Source organism: Nannospalax galili, unplaced genomic scaffold, assembly GCF_000622305.1.
Source record: "Nannospalax galili isolate Female #2095 unplaced genomic scaffold, S.galili_v1.0 scaffold283, whole genome shotgun sequence".
Classification (NCBI taxonomy): domain Eukaryota; kingdom Metazoa; phylum Chordata; class Mammalia; order Rodentia; family Spalacidae; genus Nannospalax; species Nannospalax galili.
Genome location: NW_008350535.1, coordinates 248564 through 257514, shown reverse-complemented (window position 1 = coordinate 257514; position 8951 = coordinate 248564). Strand labels below are relative to the sequence as shown.

General features: G+C 39.0%; 1 pseudogene; it reads left to right on the top strand.

Moving 5' to 3' along the window:
• The first annotated feature begins 7263 nt into the window (after window positions 1-7263).
• On the top strand, window positions 7264-7400 carry LOC115072844 (annotated as a pseudogene).
• The last annotated feature ends 1551 nt before the right edge of the window (window positions 7401-8951 follow it).

Below are 8951 nucleotides of genomic sequence, written 5' to 3'. Positions count from 1 at the left end.
GGGGCCAAGAACATTCACTGGAGGAAATACAGCATGTTCAGCAAATGGTGCTGGCAAAACTGGATCTCCACCTGTAGAAGAATGAAACTAAACCCCTATCTTTCACCCTGCACAAAAGTCAACTCCAAATGGATCAAAGACCTCAATGTAAAGTGTGAAACTCTGAAACTTCTGTTAGAAGAAAACATTGGCAAAAACCTACAAGATATAGATGTAGGAAAGGATTTTCTAAACCAGACATCAATTGCTCAGGAAACAACGTCAAGAATCAATAAATGGGACCTCATTAAAATAAAAGACTTCTGTACATCAAATGAGGCAACCAGGGAAGCGAAGAGAAAACCCACAGAATGGGAGAAAATCTTCACCAGCGACACATCTGACAGAGGTTTAACATCCATAATATATAACTTACTCAAAAAACAAAGAATCAAGAAAGAAACCCAATAAAAAGATGGGCAAAGGAGCTGAACAGAGAGTTCTCAAAAGGAGGAATAAAGATGGCTAAGAAGCATCTTAAAAGATGTTCAACATCACTAGTAATTAGGGAAATGAAAATTAAAACCAGTTTAAGATTTCATCTTACCCCGGTCAGACTGGCTAAAATCAAGAGAACGAATGTTAACAAATGTTGGAGAGGATATGGGGAAAGCCCTATCTGCTGCTGGTGGGGCTGCAAACTTGTTCAACACCTATGAAAAGCAGTGTGGAGAACTCTTAAAAAAATACTAATGAACCTACCATTTGACCCAGTTATACCACTCCTTGGCATATTCCCAAAGAACTCATCCTATTGCAGAGACACTTGTATATCCATGTTTGTTGCTGCTCTTTTCACAATAGCTAAGAGATGGAAGCAACCTAAGTGTCTTGCAACTGACAAGTAGATAATGAAAATGTGGTTCATTTATACAATGGAGTTTTACTCAGCAGCAAAGAAAGATGAAATCATGAAACTTTCAGGTAAATGGATGAAACTAGTAATTGTTATAATAAGTGAAGTAACACAGACTCGGGGAAAAAATAAAACAACATACGTTCTCCCTCATATGTGGGTCCTAGCACCAAATCCTGATAAGCGAGTATGTATCCAGACATAACTACAGGAACCAGGATATTGGAAATGAGCCAGGGAGGTAAAGGAAAAGAAAGAATCTGAAAGAGAACAGTAGGAAACAGGCGTTAATAAGGGAGATATGGATTAAAATGGAGTTGTTTTAAGGGGAGGGGGGAGGAAAGGGTATACAAGGAACTTAGTGAATAAAGGGAAAGAATGAGCTCAAGAGAGGTAGGACCATAGGAGAAGGGTATTATTAAGGGAGAAATGGGAAAAATGGGGGCACTTTAAGTGGGGAAACCATGATGGGAGGGTTAGACAATACGAGAGATAAATAATGCCTAGCTAGTTTTAAAAACTAGAGGGAACCATATTAGTCCTACAACCTACTGACAAATTATACATACCAGATCAAGAAATATATGTCTAGGCAAAGTTTATCTGAAAACAATTGGTCTTTGCCCAAGCTTTATCTACATAGCACATGGTAATTAAAAGTACCAGACTGATGCAATTAAACTTCTTGGATATTTAACAGACATGCTTTGAGGCCTATACTAATTTGGTCAGAGGGACATAAAGGCCAATTTTTGCTCCTTGCCCTCCTAGGTCGACTAGTTCCAGGGGACTATAAGCATCTCTCAAAATATCCTGTAACTGTGGTGAGTCACCTGTCCTCTTTATCAAAGAGGCCATGGAGACTCCATGAGATGGACTTGAACCTGTGTTCATTCTACAAAGAGGAGGGTCAACACAGGGGAAACATTTTCTCCATGCTTCCACATGAAGCCAGCCATGATCAAGCAGGACCTTTGACTTATCTTCACATAGGAGGAACTGGTAAAAGCAAGGAGCCAGGGGCTCCTCCCAAACTCATGTGACCCCTGAGGAACAGATCCTCAAAAAGCCTTAAGAGTAAATTAAGTTGGTTTATCTGGGCCAATTGTATGGCCTTAAACACCCAAAAGGAAAGTATAATCAAAGATTAAAGGAGCCAGTATAATTTTTTAAGAGTCCATATGTATAGCTAAAGGCTACACAACAAAAAACAATGCCAGATAGGAGATACCTTCTTTTGAGTTGTTGGCCAGGGTGGCCCAAGAGACTCACAGATAGCAACCCACCATAGAACTGGGAAAATGAACAGCAGAACTCAATCTTACCTAAAGGAATATTGACAACGATTGCTGCTAGATAAGGAAAGATCTCTAGATCTCTAGATAGGATGACTAGATTCACTGGGTGGACAGGTACCGGGGAATGGCAGGGGGTGCCAACAACACAGCAGACAGTAGCAGGGATGACAGAGCATAAGGACTCTAGTGGGGGGTGGGGCTATGGGCGGGTGCCATCTGGCAAGTGCGTGTGTTCGGGGTCCAAAAAATTCCCTGAATTGACCACTCAGACACTGAGACTCAGGAGAACTTTACTGCTTTATTGAAACTGACTGGCTGGGGACACAGGCAGGCTTGGGAGCTACACTGCGACCCAGAGCCATGGAAACACAGGGCTTTTAAGCACAAAAACCACAGAGCATAAAACAAGGATCTCTAGATAGGCTGACTAGATTCAGTAAACGGACAAGCACTGGGAATGGCTGGGGTGCCAACAACACAGTAGACAGCAGCAAGAATGACAGAGTATATGGGCTCCAGTGTGTGGGAGGGGGGAGGCTATGGGAGTGTGGGTACCTTTTTGGAAGTGGGTATATAGATGAGTAAGATTGTGTGGGATCTTCTGTATGATATGCACAAAAAAATCAACAAATTAAAAAACAACATATTGAGGAGGAAGCATAAAAATTTACTTCATGTTAAATAGTAGAGGTGACAAACATTACCGATGAAATCCACCTCATGACTTTATATCCATATTCAGGTACTGAGGAGCCGAGTGTAACCAACTGTGACTAGTAATAATCAGACACATAGAGATTAAAGGCACATGTGCAAACATCCAAGTGTTAGTAGCATTTAAAATGTAGGAAACAGCATATTTAAAAATGAAATGGAGATCTTTTTTAAAGGTTAAAAACTCATTCAATTTTATGTCTTACAGGGTTTATACCGAGTTCAATATTGTATAACTGTGTTAATTCAACTGTGAACCTAAAAATTTTATAGCCACTTTTGAAAGAGATGTGTCTTTGCTCTGGAAATCGTTGTTGAGTACGTTAAAGCTGTAATGAAATGCTTCTTCTAAAAAATAAATTTAAAAAAAAAGAAATGAGATAAGATGATGACAGATGATGCATGATAAATAGATGATCAATAGATACACAATAGGTGGAAATGATTTATGGGTGATATATAAAAGATGAAAATGATAGATAAAATAGATTAGAAAATTGAAGGCTGAGCATGGTGGCACACACCTTTAATCCCAGCACTTGGGAGGCAAAGGCAGGTGGATCTTTGTGAGTTCCAGGCCAGCCTAGTCTACATAGTGAGTTCCAGGACAGCCGGGGCTACAAGGAGACCTTCTCTCAAAAGAAAAAATAATAATAAAAAGGAAAAGAAAATTGACTGATAGATGATTGACTAATAAATGAGATAGATGATGATAGATAGATGATACATGATAAATAGATGATTGATAGATATGATAGATGAAATTTATAGATGATAGATAATAAATTAAAGATAATGACAGACACATAAGATAGATTAGATAATTGATTAATATATAATTTATTAATAGATGATTGCTTAATAGATAAGATATTTATGATAAGGGATAGATGATACTAAATAGACAAATACATACATAGATAACATAGATAGATGCATAGATACATAGATGATAGATGATAGCCAGACAGAGTGGTGCACTACTTTAAACCCAGCACTTGGCAGACAGAGGCAGGTGGATCTCTGGGAGTTCAATGCCACCCTGGTCTTCATAGGGAGTTTCAGGCCAGCCAGTGCTGCATAGTGAGACCCTGTTTCAAAAGACTAAAAAACAAAACTTAGATGATTGGATAGATGATAAATTATAAATAATAGATGATTAATAGATTGTTGTACCCAGAATGAATTGCACAGAAATGCCACACAGTGATCCTGAATTAAGAATCTATTTATAAGCCAGTGGTCAAGAGCAGGGTAACTTCAGAAAGAGTTCTAACCCCGAGGAGGGGGAGGACACGGTTTATAAATGTAAAAACTATAATTGCACCATACCAAGGGCAGATCAGATAACAAAAAATTTTAGTTAGACATTTTTCAAAAATAAAATTTCCTTCCTGGCACTGTAAAAATAATGAACTTCCAAGCTGGAGAGATGGCTCAGTGGTTAAGAGCACTGAATGCTCTTGCAGAGGACCCAGGTTCAATTCCCAGCACCCACATGGCGGCTACAAACTGTCCTTAACTCCAGTTCCAGGGGAATCCAAAGCCCTCTTCTAACCTCTGCGGCATTGCACGACACGAGTGAGCTCACATACATGCAGGCCACACTCATACACATAAAATAAAAAGAATAAAATAAAATAAAATTCTTTTAAAAAATAATGAACTTCCTTGAACTGCAGGTGCAGCTGGATAAGGGCCCTCTGGCTGGATGTGGTTAGCAGGACAGACGGAGCAGCTGGGCAAAGTACAAAATGCAGCCAAGTACAAAATACAGTCAGCTAAAGCAAAATGGAGTTACTTTGGACAGTTCAAGACGAAAAACTATTGATCGATTGATAAATGATTGATAGATGGATAGAAGATAGATGATAGATAGATGATAGAAAGATAGATAGATAGATAGATAGATGATAGATAGATAGATAGATAGAGAGATAGATAGATAGATAGAAAGATAGATGAGATAGAGGATACAGATAGATGATAAATTAGATAAATAGATAGATAGAAAGATAGATAGATAGATAGATAGATAGATAGATAGATAGATAGATAGATAGATAGAAAGATAGATGATTGATAGATAGATATAGATAGATGATAGATGATAGATAGATGATAGATAGATGACAGAGAGATGATAGAGAGACAGATAGATGATAGATGGATAGACGCTGGATGACAGTAAACTATCAGATGGTAACAGCTGTGGGAAAGCGTCTGCATGGAGGTACACAGCACTAGGTGAGAAAGTGTCATCTGAGCAAAGACTGAGGAGTGGAACGAGCTAACCAACCATAAGATCCCTTTAGGCATATGCAAATACCTGACCTAGGACCGAAACTGTGCCTAGTGTGTTGGGGGCTAGTGTTCTGGGGATTAGGAACAGGCATTGGAAAAAGAAAATAATTTTTTAAAGGTATGCATGAGAAGAAAAAACCAAAAGGTAGCAAGGACAACTTGGAAACCATTGTAAGGACTTTGGGCTAAGGCAAGATTTTGGAGCATTTGAAAATGAAATCTGGAGAGCTAGTTGGATATCACTAAAGTGCTGGGCATGGTGGCACATGTCTGTAATTCCAGCACTCAGGAGATGGAAGCAAGAAGATCATGAGTTCAAGACCAGACTGGGCTACATAGTGAGACTAGCGAGGGAGGGAGATCGCAGTAGCAACAATAACAGCCAAAATACAAATACAGAGAGAGAGAGAGAGAGAGAGAGAGAGAGAGAAGAGAGAGAAGAGAGAGAAGAGAGAAGACAGAGACAGAGACAGATTCTAATTGAATGGAGTCAGGATTGAGATATTAAGCATCCAGCTGCAGTATTAGAAACCTTGGCTTCTGCATCAACCCTTTGAAGATGAGAAAGTCACGTCCACTGTCAATTGCCATACAACAGTGCACCGGGACAATTCTACAAGGATGGTTACTTGCACTGTGTTTGGTATAAGACAAATGCCAGACACAACCTAAATACCACTTTCAGAGACTAAATAAATTGTGCTACACTTTATAAACTCTTAACAATTTAAAACAACTTATTAAGCAAATTTTATGAACAATGAAATTAATTATTGGGTGTTACTAAAAAATAAAAACTCCACTATAGTTTTTCTTTTTCAAATTCTAAATTTGGGCTGAATATAGCTCAGTTGGTGGAGTGTTTGCCCTGGCTTCCATCCCCAGCACTGCATAAAACTGAATATGGTGGCACACACCTGTAGTCTCAGCACTCAGGAGGTGGAAGCAGAAGGGTCAGAAATCCAAGATTATCCTTGGCTACGCAGTGAGTTTATCATCAGCCTGAGCTACATGAGATCCCATCTCAAAGGGGAAAAAAATTAATTAGTAATTATATGGTAGTTTTTATAAAAGATCATATATGTGTAAACAACACATATTAAAAACCAGAAAAAGAAAATATGAGATTAATCATTATCTTTCAAATTTTGAAGAATAGTGACTAGAAGCTGAGCTTTGATTCTTTACTTTGTACAGTAAAGTTCTACAGTGGCTGGGTTTTCCCTTATGGTTTGCAAATTATTAGCCTAGAGATGTAGCTCAGTGGTAGACCATCTACCTAGTATATGAGAAGACCTGGTTTGATGCTCAACAGAGCCTGTGTGTGTGTGTGTGTGTGTGTGTGTGTGTGTGTGTGTGTGTGTGCCTGGGCTGGGTGTGTGTATGACAGATACAGAGACAATATGTACTTCTTCATTTCTCTGTGAAGTAGCACCATCTAGTGGTCTATGCTAGCTTAGCTTTTAAATTTTTTTAATTTAAAAATGATGCGATTTTCAATATTTAAATATTAGAATAAAAACAAATGGGTAGAATCTAAAGTATAGCATTTAAAAGAACATGATATCAGCCATGGTGGCTCAAACTTGCAATCTCAGGGCTTGAGAGGCTGAGGCAGGAGGATTGCCATGAGTTCTAAACCAGCCTGGGCTACATAGTGAGAACCTGTTTCAAAAATAAAGAAAAAGCTGTGGTGACAGCACGCCTTTAATCTCAGCACTGAGGAAACAGAGGCAGGCAGAGCTCTGTGAGTGTGAGGACAGCCTGATCTACATAGTGAATCCCTGTCAGATAGATAGATGATAGATGATAGATAGATAGACAGACAGACAGACAGACAGACAGACAGATAGATAGATAGATAGATAGATGATAGATAGATAGATAGATAGATAGATAAGATGATAGATATTTGATAGATGATAAATAGATATTTGATAGATGATAGATGATTGATTGATAGATAGATATTTTATAGATAGATGATAGATAGATAGATAGATAGATAGATAGATAGATAGACAGATAGATAGACAGATAGATGGATAGATAAATCTTACCTGGGAGGGGGGGATACCATGATGAAGAAGGTAATTTTCCCAGGGTAAGGGTCATCCATTGCACTCTGGGTGTGTTGACATTTTGATTTCCCCAAATGTGGTGTATTAGTCAGGGTTCTCCAAAGAAACAGAACTGGTAGGATTAATATATGTGTATAGAGATTTATCAGCTTAGCTCACAAGACGGAGTCCAGGTAGTCCAAAAATGGCTGCACCACACTGGAGAGGCTGAGACTCCGTAGTCACTCAGTCCATGAGGCTGAATGTCGCAGTAGTGCTGAAGGTTTGATGAATTCCAAAAGATCAGCTAGTCTTCAGTCTACAGCAGCAAGATGAACTCACCAGTGAGAGAGAAGGCAAGCAGCAAGAAGCCAGGCAGTCTCCTCTGCTTGGCCTTTTATATGGGCTGCCATCAGAAGGCAACACCCACATTTAGGGTGTGTCTTCCAGCTTCAGATGATCCAATCAAGAACATCTCTCTCATTTCAGTTAATCGTAGATCCAGTCAAGTTGACACCCAGGATTAGCCATCAGATGTGGGAAACTGCATAATTTGTGGTAGGGAACTGTGGTCACGCTTTCCTCAGAAATAAGAAGTAAATGATTAAACAAACAAATTTTTTAAAAGAACGAATCCTCATAACTAAAGGGTTCATGGCCTGGAATAATCTCCAAGATATATGAAATGGAAAAATTAAATATAGAAATTGTGAGATATAACTTACCTTTTGTGCTTTAGAAAACACACTATTTGATTATATGCATAAAGTATCTCTGGAGAGCACACTCACTAGTGGTGTTGGTTTTCTTTAGTGAGAATAACTACATAGTTTAAAAATAGGAATGAGAACAAGAATTTTTCCAGTGACCCTTTCAAACTTTTAGCTTTATTAACATGAAGTGTAGAGTATTAAAAAGTTCTTATCTGGGGAAATATTGCTGTTGCTGCTGCCAGAGCCTGATGCTACAAAGTCTTTGCTATTCTTCTGATATTGTATTTGTATCACAGGTTAGAGTTCTTCTTAAAATAAAACTCAAAGGGGCATAACCAAATTATCTCCTCAGAGTCCAGATCCAGAAACTGTCTTAAATTCCTGAGATAAACCAAATAGAAAGCTCTCTACTATGGAAAGCAAAAATGCACCCCCACTGTCCCACTCTGCAGCCTCACTGCAGTTTAAGAGGCCCAGGAATTCCCAGCTGACTCATTGAAGGACACTGGTTTCTCAGCACAAGAGAAGAATCACTGCTAGAACACACAGGAATACTACAGTGGGAAAATGAGATCACAGACACAATATAGTAAACAGATCAAGTGGTACTAGACCAACCACATTGCTTAGAGTTGACATAGAATAATCAGCAAAATAGCGCCGCTGGCTGTCAGCAAGCTCATCACAGTGTAGAACCAGAAATGTCTCAGTAGGGGGCTGGAGAGATGGCTCAGAGGTTAAGAGCACTGACTGCTCTTGCAGAGAGGCCTAGGTTCAATTCCCAGCACCTACATGGCGGCCCTGAAGTGTCCTTAACTCTAGTTCCAGGGGAATCCGAAGCCTTGTTCTGACCTCCGCAGCATTGCATGACTCAGGTGCATTCACATACGTGCAGTCAATACACTCATACACATAAAATAAAAATAATAAGTAAAATATTAAAAAAAAATAAATGAGTGGATGACGA